Genomic DNA, 21,083 nt, shown 5'->3' with positions numbered 1-21,083 from the left:
AGGTGGAGCGGAAGTATTCGGCTGCAAGTAGGTGTGAATGTTCGACCATAATTTGTAAAAAGTGGGTAAGAAAAGGTTCGAATGCCCGACTAAATATTAACAAAAGCGGGAGGAGAGGTCTTCGGAGGAGAGGGGGTGAGAATTTCCAAACATAATCTATAAAATACGGTGAAAAAAAAGGTGTGAATGCCCCATAGAACACTAAGAGGTGGAATGGAAGTGTTCGGCTGCAAGAAGGTGTGAATGTCCGACTATATTTGGTGAAAAGCAGGTGAAGAAAGGTCTGAATGCCCAACCTTACATCATCAAAAGCGAGATCAGAGGTGTTTGGCTGCAAGAAGGCCATAGTTTGCCAAAAGCGGGTAAGGTGCGAATGACCGACTAAATATCAACAAAAGTGGGGGCAGAGGTCTTCGGATGCAAGTGGGTGTGAATATCCTACCATTCAAGTATGGTGGAGAGGAAGCTGTGAATAGCCGACAATAGTAAAAAGCGGGTGAGAGAAGGTGCGAATGTCAAAACATACATGATCAAAACAGGGAGCGGAGGTGTTTGGCTGCGACAAGGTGTGAATGTCCACCCATAATTAATGAAAAGCGGGCAACAAGTAGGTTCGAATGCCCAACCATACATCATCAAAAGCAGGAGTGGATGTGTTCGGCTACAAGAAGGTTTGAATGTCCATCAATAATTGCTTTAAAACATGAAAGAAAATTTTCGAATATCAAACCGCACATAATCATAAGCGGGAGAGGAGGTGTTCAGCTGCAAGAAGGTGTGAATGTCCGACCATAGTTTGTAAAAAATGGGTAAGAAAAGGTGCGAATGCTCAACCATACATCATCAAAAGCAGGAGTGGATGTGTTCGGCTAAAAGAAGGTTTGAATGTCCGGACATAGTTTGTAAAATGCGGGTAAGAAAAGGTTCGAATGACCGAACATACACTATCAAAAGAGGGAGCGGAGGTGTTCCGCTGTAAGAAGGTGTGAAAGTCCGACCATGGTTTGTAAAAAGCGGGTAAGAAAAGGTTCGTATGCAAGAATATACACCATCAAAAGCGGAAGTGGAGGTGTTCGGCTTCAAGAAGACGTAAACGTCCGACCAAAGTTTGTAAAAAGCAGTTAAGAAAAGGTTTGAATATCCAACCAAACATAATCAAAAGCGGGAGCAGAGCTGTTCGACTGCAAGTAGGTGTGAATGTCCAGCCATAATTATTCACAAATGGGTAAGAAAAGGTAGTATTGCTAGACCATACATGATCAAAACAGGGAGCGGAGGTGGTTCAGCTGCAAGAAGGTGTGAATGTCCGACTAAAGTTTATAAAAAACGGGTAAGAAAAGGCTCGAAAGCCCGACAATACATCATCAAAAGCGGGAGCGGAGGTGTTCGGCTGCAAGAAGGTGTGAATGTTCGACTAAAGTTTGTAAAAAGCTGGTAAGACAAGGAGCGATGGCCCAACAATGTATGATCAAAATTGGGAGCGGAGGTGTTCAGCTGTGAGTAGGTGTGAATGTCCGACAATAATTGCTGAAAAATGTGTTAGAAAAGGTAAGAATACTGGACCATATATCATCAAAAGCGGGAGAGGTGGTGTTCGGCTGCAAGAAGGTGTGAAAGTCCGACAATGGTTTGTAAAAAGCGGGTAAGAAAAGGTTCGAATGCCCGAATATACATCATCAAAAGCGGAAGCGGAGGTGTTTGGATGCAAGAAGGTGTGAACGTCCGACCAAAGTTTGTAAAAAGCAGTGAAAAGCGAGAAAAAGCTTTTCGTGAGTTCTGCATGATTTGGGATTTTGCTTATAAAATGCATTCCTTCACTCAAACTATGTTAAAACTGATTTGTCCTTCATATTTACCATGTCTAGAAAGATTTAAACAAAAAAAACAACGTTGTACTTTGCAGTAAAAGAAAGAGCAAATCTAAAGTTTCAGTAATCCGAGTATAAGCCTGCTTTCATGAGTTCTGCACGATTTCGGATTTTGCTATAAAATGAATTGCTTTGCTCAACCCGCTTTTTACCAACTATGGTCGGACATTCACACCTTCTTACAGCGGAACACCTCCGCTCCCTCTTTTGATGGTGTATGTTCGAGCATTGGAACCTTTTCTTACCCGCCTTTTACAAACTATGGTCAGACATTTAAACCTTCTTGTAGCCGAACACATCCACTCCTGCTTTTGATGATGTATGGTTGGGCATTCGTACCTTTTCTTAACCATTGTTCAATAATTATTGGTGGACATTCACACCTTCATGCAGCTGAACACCTCCGCTCCCGCTTTTGATGGTGTATAGTCGGGCTTTCGAGCCTTTTCTTCCCCGTTTTTTACAAATTATGGGTGGACATTCACACCTTCATGCAGCTGAACACCTCCTCTCCCGCTTATGATCATGTGAGGTTTGATATTCGAAAATTTTCTTTCATGTTTTCTAGCAATTATTGATGGACATTCAGACCATCTTATAGCTGATCACCGCCGCTCCAGCTGTTGATGGTGTATAGTCGGGCTTTCGAGCCTTTTCTTCCACGATTTTTAAAAATTATGGATGGACATTCAGACCTTCTTTCAGCCGAAAACCTCCGCTCCCTCTTTTGATCATACATTGTCAGGCATTCGTACCTTTTCTTACCCGCTTTTTACAAACCATGGTCGGACTTTCACACCTTTTAGTAGCGGAACAACTCTGCTCCCGCTATTGATTGTGTACAGTCGGGTATTTTAACCTTTTCTTACCTGCTTTTTACCAACTATGGTCGGACATTCACACCTTCTTACAGCGGAACACCTCCGCTCCCTCCTTTGATGGTGTATGTTCGGGCATTCGAACCTTTTCTTACCCGCTTTTTACAAACTATGGTCAGACATTCAAACCTTCTTGTAGCCGAACACATCCACTCCTGCTTTTGATGATGTATGGTTGGGCATTCAAACCTACTTTTTGCCCGCTTTTCATTAATTATGGGTGGACATACACACCTTGTCGCAGCCAAACACCTCCGCTCCCTGTTTTGATCATGTATGGTTGGACATTCGCACCTTTTCTCACCTGCTTTTTACTATGGTCGGGCATTCACAGCTTCCTCTCCACCATACTTGTATGGTGGGATATTCACACCGACTTGCATCCGAAGACCTCCGCCCCCACTTTTGTTGATATTTAGTCGGTCATTCGCAGCTTACCTGCTTTTTACCAACTATGGTCGGACATTCACACCTTCTTACAGCGGAACACCTCCGCTCCCTCTTTTGATGGTGTATGTTCGGGCATTCGATCCTTTTCTTACCCGCATTTTATGAATTATGGTCGGACATTCAAACCTTCTTTTAGCCGAACACATCCACTCCTGCTTTTGATGATGTATGGTTGAGCATTCGCACCTTTTCTTACCCATTTTTTACAAACTATGGTCGGACATTCAGACCTTCTTGCAGCTGAACACCTCCGCTCCAGCTGTTGATGGTGTATAGTCGGGCTTTCAAGCCTTTACTTCCCCGATTTTTACAAATTATGGATGGACATTCAGACCTTCTTTCAGCCGAAAACCTCCGCTCCCTCTTTTGATCATACATTGTCAGGCATTCGCACCTTTTCTTACCCGCTTTTTACAAACCAGGGTCGGACTTTCACACCTTTTAGTAGCGGAACAACTCTGCTCCCGCTATTGATTGTGTACAATCGGGTATTTTAACCTTTTCTTACCTGCTTCTTGCCAACTATGGTTGGACATTCACACCTTCTTACAGCGGAACACCTCCGCTCCCTCCTTTGATGGTGTATGTTCGGGCATTCGAACATTTTCTTACCCGCTTTTTCAAACCTTCTTGTAGCCGAACACATCCACTCCTGCTTTTGATGGTGTATGGTTGGGCATTCAAACCTACTTGTTGCCCGCTTTTCATTAATTATGGGTGGACATACACACCTTGTTGCAGCCAAACACCTCCGCTCCCTGTTTTGATCATGTATGGTTGGACATTCACATCTTTTCTCACCCGCTTTTTACTATGGTCGGCCATTCACAGCTTCCTCTTCACCATACTTGTATGGTGGGATATTCACACCCACTTGCATCCGAAGACCTCCGCCCCCACTTTTGTTGATATTCAGTCGGTCATTCGCAGCTTACCCGCTTTTGGCAAACTATGGCCTTCTTGCAGCCAAACACCTCTGATCTCGCTTTTGATGATGTAAGGTTGGGCATTCAGACCTTGCTTCACCTGCTATTCACCAAATATAGTCGGACATTCACACCTTTTTGCAGCCGAACACTTCCGCTCCACCTTTTAGTGTTCTATGGGGTATTCACAGCTTTTTTTTCAAACCCTTTTCTAGATTATGGTTGGAAATTCTCACCCACTCTTATCCGAAGACCTCTCCTCCTGCTTTGGTTAATAAACAGTCGGGCATTCGAACCTTTTCTTACCCGATTTTTACAAATTATGGTCGAACATTCACACCTACTTGCAGCCGAACACCTCCGCTCCCGCTTTTGATGGTGTATAGTCGGGCTTTCGAGCCTTTTCTTCCCCGGTTTTTACAAATTATGGTTGTACATTCAGACCTTGCAGCCGAAAACCTCCGCTCCCTCTTTTGATCATACATTGTCAGGCATTCGCACTTGGTCTTACCGGCTTTTTATAAACATTAGTCAGAAATTCACACCTTGCAGCTGAACCACCTCCGCTCCCTGTTTTGATCATGTATGGTCATGCAATACTACCTTTTCTTATCCGTTTGTGAGTAATTATGGCTGGACATTCACACCTACTTGCAGCCGAACACCACTTTTCCCGCTTTTGATGATGTATGGTCCGACAATCTAGTCTTTTCTAACACATTTTTCAGCAATGATGGTTTGACATTCACACTTACTCACAGCCGAAAAACTCCGCTCCCGCATTTGATGGTGTATAGTCGGGCATTCTCACCCTTTCTCATCAGCTTTTTGCAAATTATTATCTGACATTCACACCTACTTGCAGTCGAACAGCCCTACTCCCGCTTTTGATTATGTTTGGTTGGATATTCGAAACTTTTCTTCACTGCTTTTTACAAACTTTGGTTGGACGTTCACACCTTCTTGCAGCCGAACACCTCCGCTTCCGCATTTGATGGTATATATTCGTGCATTCGAACCTTTTCTTACCCGCTTTTTACAAACCAGGGTCGGACTTTCACATCTTCTTGTAGCCGAACAACTCCGCTCCCGCTATTGATTGTGTACAGTCGGATATTTTAACCTTTTCTTACCGCTTTTTACCAACTATTGTTGGACATTCACACCGTCTTACAGCGGAACACCTCCGCTCCCCCTTTTGATGGTGTATGTTCGGGCATTCGAACCTTTTCTTACCTGCATTTTACGAACTATGGTCGGACATTCAAACCTTCTTTTAGCCGAACACATCCACTCCTGCTTTTGATGATGTATGGTTGAGCATTCGCACCTTTTCTTACCCATTTTTTACAAACTATGGTCGGAAATTCACACCTTCTTGCAGCTGAACACCTCCTCTCCCGCTTATGATCATGTGCGGTTTGATATACGAAAATTCTCTTCCATGTTTTCTAGCAATTATTGATGGACATTCAGACCTTCTTGCAGCTGAACACCTCCGCTCCAGCTGTTGATGGTGTATAGTTGGGCTTTCGAGCCTTTTCTTACCCGGTTTTTACAAATTATGGTTGGACATTCAGACTTTCCAGCCGAAAACCTCCGCTCCCTCTTTTGATCATACATTGTCGGGCATTCACACCTTTTCTTACCCGCTTTTTACAAACCAGGGTCGGACTTTCACACCTTTTAGTAGCCGAACAACTCCGCTCCCGCTATTGATTGTGTACAGTCGGGTATTTTCACCTTTTCTTACTCGCTTTTTACCAACTATGGTCGGACATTCACACCTTCTTACAGCGGAACACCTCTGCTCCCTCTTTTTATGGTGTATGTTCGGGCATTCGAACCTTTTCTTACCCGCTTTTTACGAACTATGATCGGACATTCAAACCTTCTTGTAGCCGAACACATCCACTCCTGCTTTTGATGATGTATGGTTGGGCATTTGTACCTTTTCTTACCTATTTTGCAGTAATTATGGGTGGACATTCACACCTTCTTGCATTTGAACACCTCCTCTCCCGCTTATGATAATGTGCGGTTTGATATTCGAAAATTCTCTTCCATGTTTTCTAGCAATTATTGATGGACATTCAGACCTTCTTGCAGCTGAACACCTCCGCTCCAGCTGTTGATGGTGTATAGTCGGGCTTTCGAGCCTTTTCTTCCCCGATTTTTACAAATTATGGATGGACATTCAGACCTTCTTTCAGCCGAAAACCTCCGCTCCCTCTTTTGATCATACATTGTCGGGCATTTGCATCTTTTCTTACCCGCTTTTTACAAACCATCGTCGGACTTTCACACCTTTTAGTAGCGGAACAACTCTGCTCCCGCTATTGATTGTGTACAATCGGGTATTTTCACCTTTTCTTACCTGCTTTTTGCCAACTATGGTCGGACATTCACACCTTCTTACAGCGGAACACCTCCGCTCCCTCCTTTGATGGTGTATGTTCGGGCATTCGAACCTTTTCTTACCCGCGTTTTACAAACTATTGTCAGACATTCAAACCTTCTTTTAGCCGAACACATCCACTCCTGCTTTTGATTATGTATGGTTGGGCATTCAAACCTACTTGTTGCCCGCTTTTCATAAATTATTGGTGGACATACACACCTTGTTGCAGCCAAACACCTCCGCTCCCTGTTTTGATCATGTATGGTTGGACATTCGCACCTTTTCTCACCTGCTTTTTACTATGGTCGGCCATTCACAGCTTCCTCTCCACCATACTTGTATGGTGGGATATTCACACCGACTTGCATCCGAAGACCTCCGCCCCCACTTTTGTTGATATTTAGTCGGTCATTCGCAGCTTACCCGCTTTTGGAAAACTATGGCCTTCTTGCAATCAAACACCTCTGATCTCGCTTTTGATGAGGTAAGGTTGGGCATTCAGACCTTGCTTCACCTGCTTTTCACCAAATATAGTCGGACATTCACACCTTCTTGCAGCCGAACACTTCCGCTCCACCTTTTAGTGTTCTATGGGGTATTCACACCTTTTTTTTCACCGCATTTTATAGATTATGGTTGGAAATTCTCACCGACTCTTATCCGATGACCTCTCCTCCTGCTTTGGTTAATATATAGTCGGGCATTCGAACCTTTTCTTACCCGCTTTTTACAAATTATGGTCGAACATTCACACCTACTTGCAGCAGAACACCTCCGCTCCCGCTTTTGATGGTGTATAGTCGGGCTTTCGAGCCTTTTCTTCCCCTTTTTTTTACAAATTATGGTTGGACATTCAGTGCTTGCAGCCGAAAACCTCCGCTCCCTCTTTTGATCATACATTGTCAGGCATTCGCACCTATTTGCAGCCGAATACTTCCGCTTCACCTTTAAGTGATGTATGGTTGGCATTTGCACATTTTCTTACCCTCTTTTTTTACTGATTGCTTAAGATTAAGTTGTTTTTTCTCAAACTACAAAATATTTTTTAATTGTTGAAACTTGATTTGAAGTGGATAAATAAGGAGGACAAACAGTTTTAAGTCAGGCTGATAGAAGGAATTAATTTTATAGACAAATCTGTATTTCGTCATATGTCGAGAGATGCTTATTGCTGAAGAATTTCTTTCTCATTCTACAAAGTACAACGTTGTTTATCGTTGAAACTTGATTAGACATGAATAAATATGAAGGACAAAGCAGTCTTAACTTGGTTTGAGTTAAGGAATTCGTTTTATAGGAGAATCCGAATTCGTGCATATCTGCATATTTTCGGATTCCTGAAGAATGAGTTGTTGTTTATTGTTGAAACTTCATCAGAAGTGAAGAAATTTTAAGTCAGTTTGATAGAAGGATTTAATTTTATAGCAAAATCTGTATTCCTTCATATCTCCTCGAGAGAAGCTTATTGCTGAAAATTAGGTCTTGTTCTTTTTCATACTACAAAATACAGTGTTGTTTATTGTTGAAACTAGATTAGAAGTAGATAAATATGAAGAACAAAGCAGTTTTAACTTGGTTTGAGAGAAGGAATTAATTTTATTGCAAAATCCGAATTCATGCATAACTCGTCAAATAGATAGTGATGTGTCGTTCGTGAGCATTCGTTCGATATGAACTAATTTTTTATATGACTCGGGAGTAACGAGTTGTCTCAGTGAGTGATTCGTTCATTTTCATGCAGTACCCTTCCTCACCACATGGCAGGCGGCAGCTTCATAAGCTCAGTCAGCAGGACAGGAAACAGTATTGATTCGTTCACGACTCAACTCCTCGGGTGACGGGTCCTCACACAGGAAACAGTATTGATTCGTTCATGACTCAACTCCTCGGCTGACGGGTCCTCGCACAGGAAACAGTATTGATTCGTTTACGACTCAACTCCTTGGGTCTTCGTTCATTTGTCACTTTTCAAATTCTACGTTTCATTTGACAGGCTGAAGAGCAGTAGGCACAACAGTTCGTACACAAACCGGATCATTAATCTCATAGACTATTCTACCATCAACAACTTGGAAACCACAATCGACTATCTAGATGCAGAAAAAGCATTTGATGGAGTAAACTGGAAATTTTTATTCGCAGCATTAAACAAATTCGGGTTTGGGTCACACTTTATCAACTGGATAAGGATATTAAATAGCTCCCCAAATACATGTGTCAGGACAAATGATCAAACTTCTCCAAGCTTCAGTCTGCAGAGAGGTACACGATAGGGTTGCCCACTTTCTCCCTCACTTTTTGCTATTTTCATCAAACCTTAAGCAGCTTCTATCAGACAAGATAGAAATATTAAAGGCATCCAATCCCAAAATATTGAGCATAAAATAAGTCTTTATGCTGATGATGTATTACTTTTCCTTCAGAACTCACAGACGTCTCTCACTCACACGATCACACTCATAAATAAATTCTCAGCACTTTCTGACTACTCTATCAACTGGTCTAAGACCACAGTTCTGCCCATTAACTGTAGGGTGCAGAATATACCTGCGATCACTTTACAGTCAGGAAATATTAGATATTTAGGCATAAACATTTCCTCCAGGCTCTCAGAGCTAACAAAGCTAAATTAAGTGCAATTATTAAAGAGAGTAGAGGACGATCTCTCTCATTGGAAGTCCTTACCTATATCACTTATGGGGAGAGTTACAACCATTAAAATGATGATACTACCAAAAGTTAACTATATGTTCTCAATGATCCCCATAAAACCATCTGCTACTTGGTTTAAATCACTAGATTCATGCATCTCCAAATTTCTGTGGAAAAACAAACCACCACGTATTAGTTTAAAAACCCTACAGACAGTGGTGGATTAGATATACCTCATTTTCAGCACTATTCCTTAGCCAATAGGTTACAATATATATCAAAATGGTTTAAACCTTGTTGTTGTCACAGTTCCCAGAGACGTTGTAATCGTTGAGGATTCTATATTCACCCCCTCATTAGAGGCACGTGTTGCAGATTGATGACACTGAATCTTCTTCTCTGTTCATTGCTGGCATCATTCCCAGCATCGTAAGTGTTCGTGGCATTGTTAGCCTCTTCTTCTGGATCTTGACATCGAGCATCCTTTTGTATTTCTGGTTTGTCAGTCCTCTCTCTTCGTTCACCGGAGTCTTCGTCTCTTTGTACTTGAGTTTGGTGATTTTTTCTTCTTTTGATGCCTTGACACAGTGTGAAGGGTGATACCACGTGGGAGATCCTTTAACTTGGACTGCTGTCCCTGTGCTGCGAAATGGCTTTGCTGCTCAAATGGTCTCTCTTTCATCATATACACAGTTATTTATACATCACCTTCCACCATGAAGCGTTGTCCCTTTTTGTTTCTCTCTTTGTTCTTAAAATGCTGTTATGCATGTCTAAAACCAATCCATTAAATTAGATCATTTTGGCACTAAAGCGATCTACAATGTGCTTGGTCGCAAAGCTGCTCATCTGTGGTAAACAGCTCTTCAGAAAGGCATTCTTCAATTGATTTCACTAATTTTATGTAATAATTTTGTGATTTCCTACAAAACTACACTTCTTCTCCCATCTGTCTGAGTATTTAATATTGTCTGGGTCCCGTTAAAACATGTATTTTTCCCATCTAATTCCTTGTTTGCTTTAAAACAAGTATTCCCCATTTTCTATCCCTTCAGTAGCCAACCAGTTTGTATGGAGTACACTGGAGCAACTTGACTGATCAGTAAAACACTGCTTTTGTTGTCACCGCAAGGCTTCCCCCGTCAGTTGTTTCACTGAGACACTACTGAGTAACTATAACTCAACACAGTTTATACACATAACATTCATATACATACATACTAACAAACAAACAAACAAACAATTATTTATCGCAATTTTCTCATCTCTGTTTGAACGTACACCAAGGTAAATATTCCTGTAGTCTTCTCATACCGACTATGGACCCATTCATTGTTTAACTTCACTGTTTTGCAAATCCTAATTGAATATTACACATTAACATTGAACTTTACTGGATAAGCAGGTCTTCATTGCATTCAGCAGCCTATATGTGAGCATCTATGTGTAAGCTGTTCTTCTTTGCATTTATCAGCAGCAAGCAATTCTTCATTGCACATCCATATGAAAATAGTAGAACAATTCTAATGCGTTAGCGAAACCTTCTATATCAGGAGTGTCCATCATGCTGGGAATAGAACCTCTTTCCCAGAATAGTTCAACCTTCATTACTCAACTGATCATAACGCCGCAATGAGCACGTTTCAAAGGATCATTCCTCTACATGTATTCAAAAATCTATGTGTAAATGTTTAATATTTCTTATATTTGTTGATGTCATTCTGTGTGCATGTGGCCTAAACCCAATCTCTGTGTGGCAATTTTAATTTAAACAAGTTCAACTCTGCCTCTGATCATTTAAAAAAGGTGTGTACCAATATCAACCTTTCTCAGGTAATTACTGATCCTACAAAACCAAACTTAAGAGATCCTTCAAGGTTGTCCCTGATTGGCTCAATCTTAACAAATCAAAGGTAGAAAATCCGCAGTATCTGAACTTGGTGTTAGTTATCACTGCTCAATAGCCTGTATCAGAATTGCAAAAATGAAAACATTAGGTCCACGCTTGGTATCCAGATCCTGAAACATCTCCATGAGCAGGCTTTTTTTCTAACTGATCTGTTGAATAGTTATACTCATGACACTGTTAAAATCTCAGATGAAGATCTAGCACTTGACCATTTTTGTAAATCTTCTAATTCCATAGGTGATAAACACGCCCCTTTTAAAAAGTCCCTGGCTTTCAGCAGAACTGTCTTCTTTACTTTTTTTTTTTTTCCCTTGTCCTGTTCAGCATTATGGCAGTAGAATTGTAGTCTGAATACCTTTGATGCCAAACAGATTTGCTTTGCCAAGGGAAGTTTTATAAATGTAAAGCTCCCCTTGAACCCAATTTATTTATTTCTGTTTACAATATATGACATGTAATAGAACTGAACCGGACCGGGGGACAAGGAAAGAAGAAAAGGAAAGAAGAGGAAACAGAACAAAAATAGAAACAAAAACAGACAACCAGCTGCTACACCTATAAAAAACAAAACAGACAACAATCCATGGCCTCTGAGGGGAATCCAGCCTTAGCGCCAGGAGCACCTGAAAGCAGACAAGCAGAGAAAAAACAAACACACAAACAAACAAAAACAAGCACAAGAAGCGGCAATCGCATACAACACAGCTATGGATATAGATGACCTGAGACGACATGATAATACATCAACTGCTTAGCGACCATGCTACTGGACTAATGAATGTGGTTGTGTGTGTGTGAGAACATGCAACACCCATGGCACAGGACCTACATGATAACCGTGCTTAGTTATGAGTGTATAAGCGTACAGGGCCACAATCCACAGCCCCCCCAAGCAATCAGAAGCAGGCAGAGAGGGCCACAAGACCCAGGCCACCAGCAGCCCCGACAGAGCACAGAACCCAGGAAGCCCACCGCAGGGGCAACCACGCATCCACCCAGAAAACTGCAGAGGAAGCCCCCGGAAAGAGCCCCCATAAGCATAGGGCAGAGGCCCTCCGGGAGCCAGGGGCAAAAGCCCACCGACCCCGCCAGGCCCCAGCCGCCCAGACATGGGCCGTGCACTGGATCCGGGCCCCAGGAGCCCGAGCGCCCCCAACTCCCCCGGCAGAGGCCCCACCCAATACCCAGGAGGGCCAAGCGTCCCAGACAGCCACAGAGTGGATCAGCGCCTGCCCCAGCACCCCTGGCCAAGTGCCCATGGAGTCAAGACGTGCCCACAGGTGGGTGAAGTCGCGAGCAGCGGGGAGAGGCCCCGCCGCCCCACCATCGGGAGAAGCACAGGCAGGCCAGGTGACAGCAAGTCCAAGATCCAGGCCCAATCATTACCACACACACTTTCACGTCCCATACATCCACACGTCCTCCCTCCCTCGACTCCGCTGGGGTGTAGTGCAGCGGGCACACCAGGGGGCCAGCAGCCCCCCAGCCACCACAGACCCCAAACCAGCAGAACAATTAATTAATCCTCCTGGCCCCTCCCGCCCCGAGCAGCAACCAGGAAGCAGGGGTGTGTGAAGAAGACCCCTCCCCTCACCCTTCTGGCTCTTCAATATTTTCTAATAGTAAGCAATTAAAATTGAGGGGCAGCCAAACTTGTAGAACTGGGAGCGCGGCCCTCTGGGCAGCCTACATACCCAAAGAGCCCCGCCCACCAGATGCCACTCAGTGTAACCACCCCCCAAGACCTAATTTGTGTGTGTGAGTGTGTTTGATAAGTAGTAATGTCTAAGGTGTAATTAAAACAGGGGCGGGGAACTGCAGAGTGCAACCAAAGGGGACCACCTACGTGGCCCCATCCACTACACCCCACCGAACACACACGCCCCCAAAACCCTTCATGTGTGAGTGTGTGCTGTGTACAGGAGCCAGAAGGAAGAGGGGTATGGGGATATACACCGGGGGAGCTACTCTCCCCCAGAGAGGGCAGCCAGGTACTGGCTGCAATAGGCATCCCCGCTACCTGGTAAACAACACAGGACAGGAGGGCCTGATGTCCACCAGGCTCGGGGCCTGCAGCGACCATATTCCAGGAGCTACTGTACCCCCAGAAGGTACCCATCCCGCCCCACCCCACTCAACCCAACCCCACCCTGGAGGACCTCTACAAAAAACAAACAAACAACAACAAAAAACAAACAAACAAACCACCCGGTCACACCAGTCGCAGCAGCCCGGGCCTGAGACCCACCATCACCCAGGCCCCCCCAGGCCCCCCCTCAACAGGTGCGCTCTTGTGAAAAAGCAAACAGCGGCAGCAACAAAAACACCACGGGAACACTGTATTGAGGCTTTGTTCTGACCGCTCATTTGGTGTGGCGTTTCTTTCAAGCAATTCTCCCGGTTAGCTCCCAGAGCCGTGTTAAAGTCTACTTCGCATTCACTCTCTTTTCTCAGCAGACTAAAAGAAAGTTTCATCTTGGGCTCCTTGAAACTTCCATCCTGCACCGCTGTTTGCTTTTTCACAAGAGCAGAGAAGAGCGCACCGTTCCCAGCAGCACTGCAGTACTGGGTCGATGCTCCAGCGAGCACCATTCAAGCAACAACTTTGCACTCCAGCTTCGAACATCGGCACAGTGGCAACAAGTAAGGCGACTCTACTCAGAGAAGTCATTCTGCACAGTAACAAGATTTCTTTTGCACAGACAGAAAGGGCTTCACCCACAAAGGTAAAGCCTGCCAAAAATAGAAACAACTCATTAGTGCTGCTCTCCACGGAAGTCTTTAGTAAAAGGCGAAAGACTTGTACGTTATGAAGAGAAACCAGAGTACGATTATCCGTCACTGCGGGAGCAGGGCATCAGGCTAGTTGGCATAGCCACCTTCCCCATGGTGAGCTTTGCTTGGTTGAGACGCTTGCTCCCCCCCCTTGCTCCTTGGCTGACCAAGTGGGAACAATCGGGCCCTATTCGATGGCTGCCTTGTCTTTTACTCTTGAAAAGACAAGGCAGCAACAAAAACACCACGGGAACACCGTATTGAGGCTTTGTTCTGACCGCTCATTCGGTGTCGCGTTTCTTTCAAGCAATTCTCCCGGTTAGCCCACACTCGGCTCGCTCCCAGAGCCGTGTTAAAGTCTACTTCGCATTCACTCTCTTTTCTCAGCAAACTCTTTGGATTTTATCTATAAAATGAATTCCTTCACTCAAACTATGTTAAAACTGCTTTGTCGTTCATATTTACCATGTCTAGAAAGATTTAAACAAAAAAAACAACGTTGTACTTTGCAGTAAAAGAAAGAGAAAATCTAGTTTCAGGAATCCGAGAATAAGCTTACTTTCATGAGTGCTTCACGATTTCGGATTTTGCTATAAAATGAATTCCTTCACTCAAACTAAATTAAAACTGCTAAACCGCTAATCTGTTACATGTAAGGCAGATGTCAAATTCACCGAAATAGGATCTAAGGGTATTCGGCCAATCGAGCTGTAGCAGCTTCGGTAAAAGAGTATAAGTTGAAGAGTTTGTGAATAAAGGTGTGCGCACACATAGTGAGCTGTAGGAAAATAGGCAGGAAGCAATGCCGGCTGGGGTATATGTTCTTGTATGTTGTCTGACTGTTTGATTTGAATGTGTTGTGTAAGTGTCCTGTTGAATGTTACATGTTTGGGCTTTGACACTTCACTGTGGTTGTTAACTGTGTGGTGTGTCCTGAAATGTTATATGTTTGGGCTGTGTGACATGCTTGATGCTTGTCAGTAGCTACCCACTTATTCATATATAGCAACTGACAACATAAGAAGTCTGAACATAGTTTGATAGTAGTTGTAGAAGTATCCTTATTGATAATAAATAAACTAATTCATGGTGATAGAACAGTAGATGAACAGGTGCCTGCACATGTCTCACGAAAATAAAATGGGTGTATGATTGCTGATGGCAGAGCAATACTGCCAAACTTATGAGTTCTTGTGGCAAACTTGATTCAGTGTCTTGACGTGTATACGCTGTTTCGCTGACTTGATTGTCACAAGAAACAAAGTGTGTTTGATAAGATCTGACCATTTTATTACGGGAGGATCAGTATGTATGGATTCTGATGTGACTGATAAACCCATTCGTATCTTAAGCATAATCTAATACGTGAGACAACGCCCTGGCACAGAGAGCGGTTTTGTGTCCCCACAGTCCATAATGTAGAAAAGAGAGAAAAAAGCCTTTCTGATTTGGTGTGTGTGCTCACAGTGCAGAGTGTAGAGAAAAGAAAGCCGTTTTGGTGTCACGGGTGTTGTGACTTACACACACACATTTCTAAGTTGAGAAAGGAAATTATTTTAGAGGAAGCACTAGAGTTTAGATCCCACATTTGTTGATAGGCATTCATTTATTTCTTCACTTCTGATGAAGTTTCAACAATAAACAACAAACTTTGTATTATGAGAAAGAACCAGACTCATTCATCAGGAATCCGAAAATAAGCTCTATTTTACGAGTAATGCACGAATTCGGATTCTCCTATAAAACGAATTCCTTATCTCAAACCAAGTTAAGACTGCTTTGTCCTTCATATTTATTCATGTCTAATCAAGTTTCAACGATAAACAACGTTGTACTTTGTAGAATGAGAAAGAACTTCTTCAGCAATAAGCATCTCTCGACATATGACGAAGTACAAATTTGTCTATAAAATTAATTCCTTCTATCAGCCTGACTTAAAACTGTTTGTCCTCGTAATTTATCCACTTCAAATCAATTTTCAACAATTAAAGAAATGTTGTAGTTTCAGAAAGTACAATTTAATCTTCAGCAATCAGTATAAAAAGAGGGTAAGAAAAGGTGCAAATGCCAACCATACATACCTAAAAGGTGGAGCGGAAGTATTCGGCTGCAAGTAGGTGTGAATGTCCGACCATAATTTGTAAAAAGTGGGTAAGAAAAGGTTCGAATGCCCGACTATATATTAACAAAAGCGGGAGGAGAGGTCTTCGGATGAGAGTGGGTGAGAATTTCCAACCATAAACTATAAAATGCGGTGAAAAAAAAAGGTGTGAATACCCCATAGAACACTAAAAGGTGGAGCTGAAGTGTTCGGCTGCAAGAAGGTGTGAATGTCCGACTATATTTGGTGAAAAGCAGGTGAAGCAAGGTCTGAATGCCCAACCTTACATCATCAAAAGCGAGATCAGAGGTGTTTGGCTGCAAGAAGGCCATAGTTTGCCAAAAGCGGGTAAGGTGCGAATGACCGACTAAATATCAACAAAAGTGGGGGCGGAGGTCTTCGGATGCAAGTGGGTGTGAATATCCCACCATACAAGTATGGTGGAGAGGAAGCTGTGAATGGCCGACCATAGTAAAAGGCGGGTGAGAGAAGGTGCGAATGTCAAACCATACATAATCAAAACAGGGAGCGGAGGTGTTCCGCTGTAAGAAGGTGTGAATGTCCGACCATAGTTGGTAAAAAGCAGGTAAGAAAAGTTTAAAATACCCAACTGTACACAATTAATAGCGGGAGCGGAGTTGTTCGGCTGGTAAAAGGTGTGAAAGTCCGACCATGGTTTGTAAAAAGCGGATAAGAAAAGGTGCGAATGCCCGACAATGTATGAACAAAAGAGGGAGTGAAGGTTTTCGGCTGCAAGAAGGTCTGAATGTCTAACCATAATTTGTGAAACCCGGGGAAGAAAAGGCTCGAAAGCCCGACTATACACCATCAAAAGCGGGAGCGGAGGTGTTCAGCTGCAAGAAGGTCTGAATGTCCATCAATAATTGCTAGAAAACATGAAAGAAAATTTTCGAATATCAAACCACACATGATCATAAGCGGGAGAGGAGGTGTTCAGCTGCAAGAAGGTGTGAATGTCCACCCATAATTACTGAAAAATGGGTAAGAAAAGGTGCGAATGCCTAACCATACATAATCAAAAGAGGGAGCGGAGGTGTTCCGCTGTAAGACGGTGTGAATGTTCGACCATAGTTGGTAAAAAGCGGGTAAGAAAAGGTTAAAATACCCGACTGTACACAATCAAAAGAGGGAGCGGAGTTGTTCAGCTAAGAGAAGGTGTGAAAGTCCGACCATGGTTTGTAAAAAGCGGGTAAGAAAAGGTTAGTATGCCCGAATATACACCATCAAAATCGGAAGCGGAGGTGTTCGGCTGCAAGATATTGTGAACGTCCGACCAAAGTTTGTAGAAAGCAGTTAAGAAAAGGTTCGAATATCTAACCAAACATAATCAAAAGCGGGAGCAGAGCTGTTCGACTGCAAGTAGGTGTGAATGTCAGATCATAATTTGCAAATAGCTGATGAGAAAGGGTGAGAATGCCCGACTATACACCATCAAATGCGGGAGCGGAGTTGTTCGGCTGTGAGTAGGTGTGAATCTCCGACCATAATTGATGAAAAATGTGTTAGAAAAGGTAAGAATGCCGGTCCATACATCATCAAAAGCGGGAGGTGGTGTTCAGCTGCAAGGTCTAAATGTCCATCAATAATTGCTAGAAAACATGAAAGAAAATTTTCGAAAATCAAACCGCACATGATCATAAGTGGGAGAGGAGGTGTTCAGCTGCAAGAAGGTGTGAATGTTCATCCATAATACCTGAAAAATGGGTAAAAAAAAGGTGCGAATGCCCAACCATACATCATCAAAAGCAGGACTGCATTTGTTCGGCTACAAGAAGGTTTGAACGTCCAACCAAAGTTTGTAAAAAGCAGTTCAGAAAAGGTTCGAATATCCAACCAAACATAATCAAAAGCGGGAGCAGAGCTGTTCGACTGCAAGTAGGTGTGAATGTCAGATCATAATTTGCAAAAAGCTGATGAGAAAGGGTGAGAATGCCCGACTATACACCATCAAATGCGGGAGCGGAGTTTTTTGGCTGTGAGTAGGTGTGAATCTCCGACCATAATTGCTGAAAAATGTGTTTGAAAAGGTAAGAATGCCGGTCCATACATCATCAAAAGCGAGAGAGGTGGTGTTCGGCTGCAAGTAGGTGTGAATGTCTAGCCATAATTACTCACAAACGGGTAAGAAAAGGTAGTATTGCCAGACCATACATGATCAAAACAGGAAGCGGAGGTGGTTCAGCTGCAAGAAGGTGTGAATGTCTGACTAAAGTTCAAATATATTAACAAAAGCGGGAGGACAGGTCTTCGGATGAGAGTGGTTGAAAATTTCCAACCATAATCTATAAAATGCGGTGAAAAAAAAAGTGTGATAGAACACTAAAAGGTGAAGCGGAAGGGTTCGGCTGCAAGAAGGTGTGAATGTCCGACTATATTTGGTGAAAAGCAGGTGAAGCAAGGTCTGAATGCCCAACCTTACATCATCAAAAGTGAAATCAGAGGTGTTTGGCTGCAAGGAGGTCATAGTTTGCCAAAAGCGGGTAAGGTGCGAATGTCCGACTAAATATCAACAAAAGTGGGGGCGGAGGTCTTCGGATGCAAGTGGGTGTGAATATCCCACCATACTTGTATGGTGGAGAGGAAGCTTTGAATAGCCGACAATAGTTTGCAAAAAGCGGGTGAGAAAAGGTGCGAATGTCAAACCATACATGATCAAAACAGGGAGCGGAGGTGTTTGGCTGCGACAAGGTGTGAATGTCCAACCATAATTTGTAAAAAACGGGAAGAAAAGGCTCGAAAGCCTGACTATACACCATCAAAAGCGGGAGCAGAGGGGTTCAGCTGCAAGAAGGTTTGAATGTCCATCAATAATTGCTTTAAAACATGAAAGAAAATTTTCGAATATCAAACCGCACATGATCATAAGCGGGAGAGGAGGTGTTCGGCTGCATGAAGGTGTGAATTTCCACCCATAATTCCTGAAAAATGGGTAAAAAAAGGTGCGAATGCCTAACAATACATTATCAAAAGCAGGTGTGAATGTCAGATCATAATTTGCAAAAAGCTGATGAGAAAGGGTGAGAATGCACGACTATACACCATCACATGCGGGAGCGGAGGTGTTCGGCTCTGAGTAGGTGTGAATGTCCGACTATAATTGCTGAAAAATGTTTTAGAAAAGGTAAGAATGCCGGACCATACATCATCAAAAGCGGGAGAGGTGGTGTTCGGCTGCAAAAAGGTGTGACTGTTCGACTAAAGTTTGTAAAAAGTGCGTAAGACAAGGTGCGAATGCCTGACAATGTATGATCAAAAGCAGGAGCGGAGGTGTTCAGCTGCAAGGTCTAAATGTCCATCAATAATTGCTAGAAAACATGAAACAAAATTTTCGAAAATCAAACCGCACATGATCATAAGTGGGATAGGAGGTGTTCAGCTGCAAGAAGGTGTGAATGTCCACCCATAATTCCTGAAAAATGGGCAAAAAAAAAAGGTGTGAATGCCCAACCATACATCATCAAAAGCAGGAGTGGATGTGTTCGGCTACAAGAAGGTGTGAATGTCCAACCAAAGTATGTAAAAAGCAGTTAAGAAAAGGTTCAAATATCCAACCAAACATAATCAAAAGCGGGAGCAGAGCTGTTCGACTGCAAGTAGGTGTGAATGTCAGATCATAATTTGCAAAAAGCTGATGAGAAAGGGTGAGAATGCCCGACTATACACCATCAAATGCGGGAGCGGAGTTGTTCGGCTGTGAGTAGATGTGAATCTCCGACCATAATTTCTGAAAAATGTGTTAGAAAAGGTAAGAATGCCGGTCCATACATCATCAAAACCGGGAGAGGTGGTGTTCAGCTGCAAGAAGGTCTAAATGTCCATCAACAATTGCTAGAAAACGTGAAAGAAAAATTTCGAAAATCAAGCCGCACATGATCGTAAGTGGGAGAGGAGGTGTTCAGCTGCAAGAAGGTGTGAATGTCCACCCATAATACCTGAAAAATGGGTAAAAAAAAGGTGCGAATGCCCAACCATACATCATCAAAAGCAGGAGTGCATGTGTTCGGCTACAAGAAGATGTGAACGTCCAACCAAAGTTTGTAAAAAGCAGTTAAGAAAAGGTTCGAATATCCAACCAAACATACTCAAAAGCGGGAGCAGAGCTGTTCAACTGCAAGTAGGTGTGAATGTCAGATCATAATTTGCAAAAAGCTGATGAGAAAGGGTGAGAATGCCCGACTATACACCATCAAATGCGGGAGCGGAGTTGTTCGGCTGTGAGTAGATGTGAATCTCCGACCATAATTTCTGAAAAATGTGTTAGAAAAGGTAAAAATGCCGGTCCATACATCATCAAAAGCGGGAGAGGTGGTGTTCAGCTGCAAGAAGGTCTAAATGTCCATCAACAATTGCTAGAAAACATGAAAGAAAAATTTCGAAAATTAAGCCGCACATGATCGTAAGTGGGAGAGGAGGTGTTCAGCTGCAAGAAGGTGTGAATGTCCACCCATAATACCTGAAAAATGGGTAAAAAAAAGGTGCGAATGCCCAACCATACATCATCAAAAGCAGGAGTGCATGTGTTCGGCTACAAGAAGATGTGAACGTCCAACCAAAGTTTGTAAAAAGCAGTTAAGAAAAGGTTCGAATATCCAACCAAACATACTCAAAAGCGGGAGCAGAACTGTTCGACTGCAAGTAGGTGTGAATGTCAGATCATAATTTGCAAAAAGCTGATGAGAAAGGGTGAGAATGCCCGACTATACACCATCAAATGCGGGAGCGGAGTTTTTTGGCTGTGAGTAGGTGTGAATCTCCGACCATAATTGCTGAAAAATGTGTTTGAAAAGGTAAGAATGCCGGTCCATACATCATCAAAAGCGAGAGAGGTGGTGTTCGGCTGCAAGTAGGTGTGAATGTCCAGCCATAATTACTCACAAACGGGTAAGAAAAGGTAGTATTGCCAGACCATACATGATCAAAACAGGGAGCGGAGGTGGTTCAGCTGCAAGAAGGTGTGAATGTCTGACTAAAGTTCAAATATATTAACAAAAGCGGGAGGACAGGTCTTCGGATGAGAGTGGTTGAAAATTTCCAACCATAATCTATAAAATGCGGTGAAAAAAAAGGTGTGATAGAACACTAAAAGGTGAAGCGGAAGGGTT

General features: G+C 43.1%; 1 protein-coding gene and 1 non-coding gene across 2 annotated transcripts in view; both read right to left on the bottom strand.

The window, feature by feature from the left end:
- Positions 1 to 21,083, bottom strand: part of LOC140276761 (SH3 and multiple ankyrin repeat domains protein 3-like) — a 96,462-nt gene that overhangs the window by 25,877 nt on the left and 49,502 nt on the right. The gene's annotated exons all lie outside the window — the stretch shown is intronic.
- Positions 13,800 to 13,913, bottom strand: LOC140277638 (U5 spliceosomal RNA). The gene has a single exon (XR_011909139.1). It is a non-coding gene; the product is annotated as a U5 spliceosomal RNA (small nuclear RNA).

Source organism: Leuresthes tenuis, unplaced genomic scaffold, assembly GCF_036924035.1.
Source record: "Leuresthes tenuis unplaced genomic scaffold, fLeuTen1.0.hap1 SCAF_19, whole genome shotgun sequence".
Lineage (NCBI taxonomy): Eukaryota > Metazoa > Chordata > Actinopteri > Atheriniformes > Atherinopsidae > Leuresthes > Leuresthes tenuis.
Note: the sequence above shows the minus strand (reverse complement) of the source record. Positions and strands in the feature narration are given on the sequence as shown.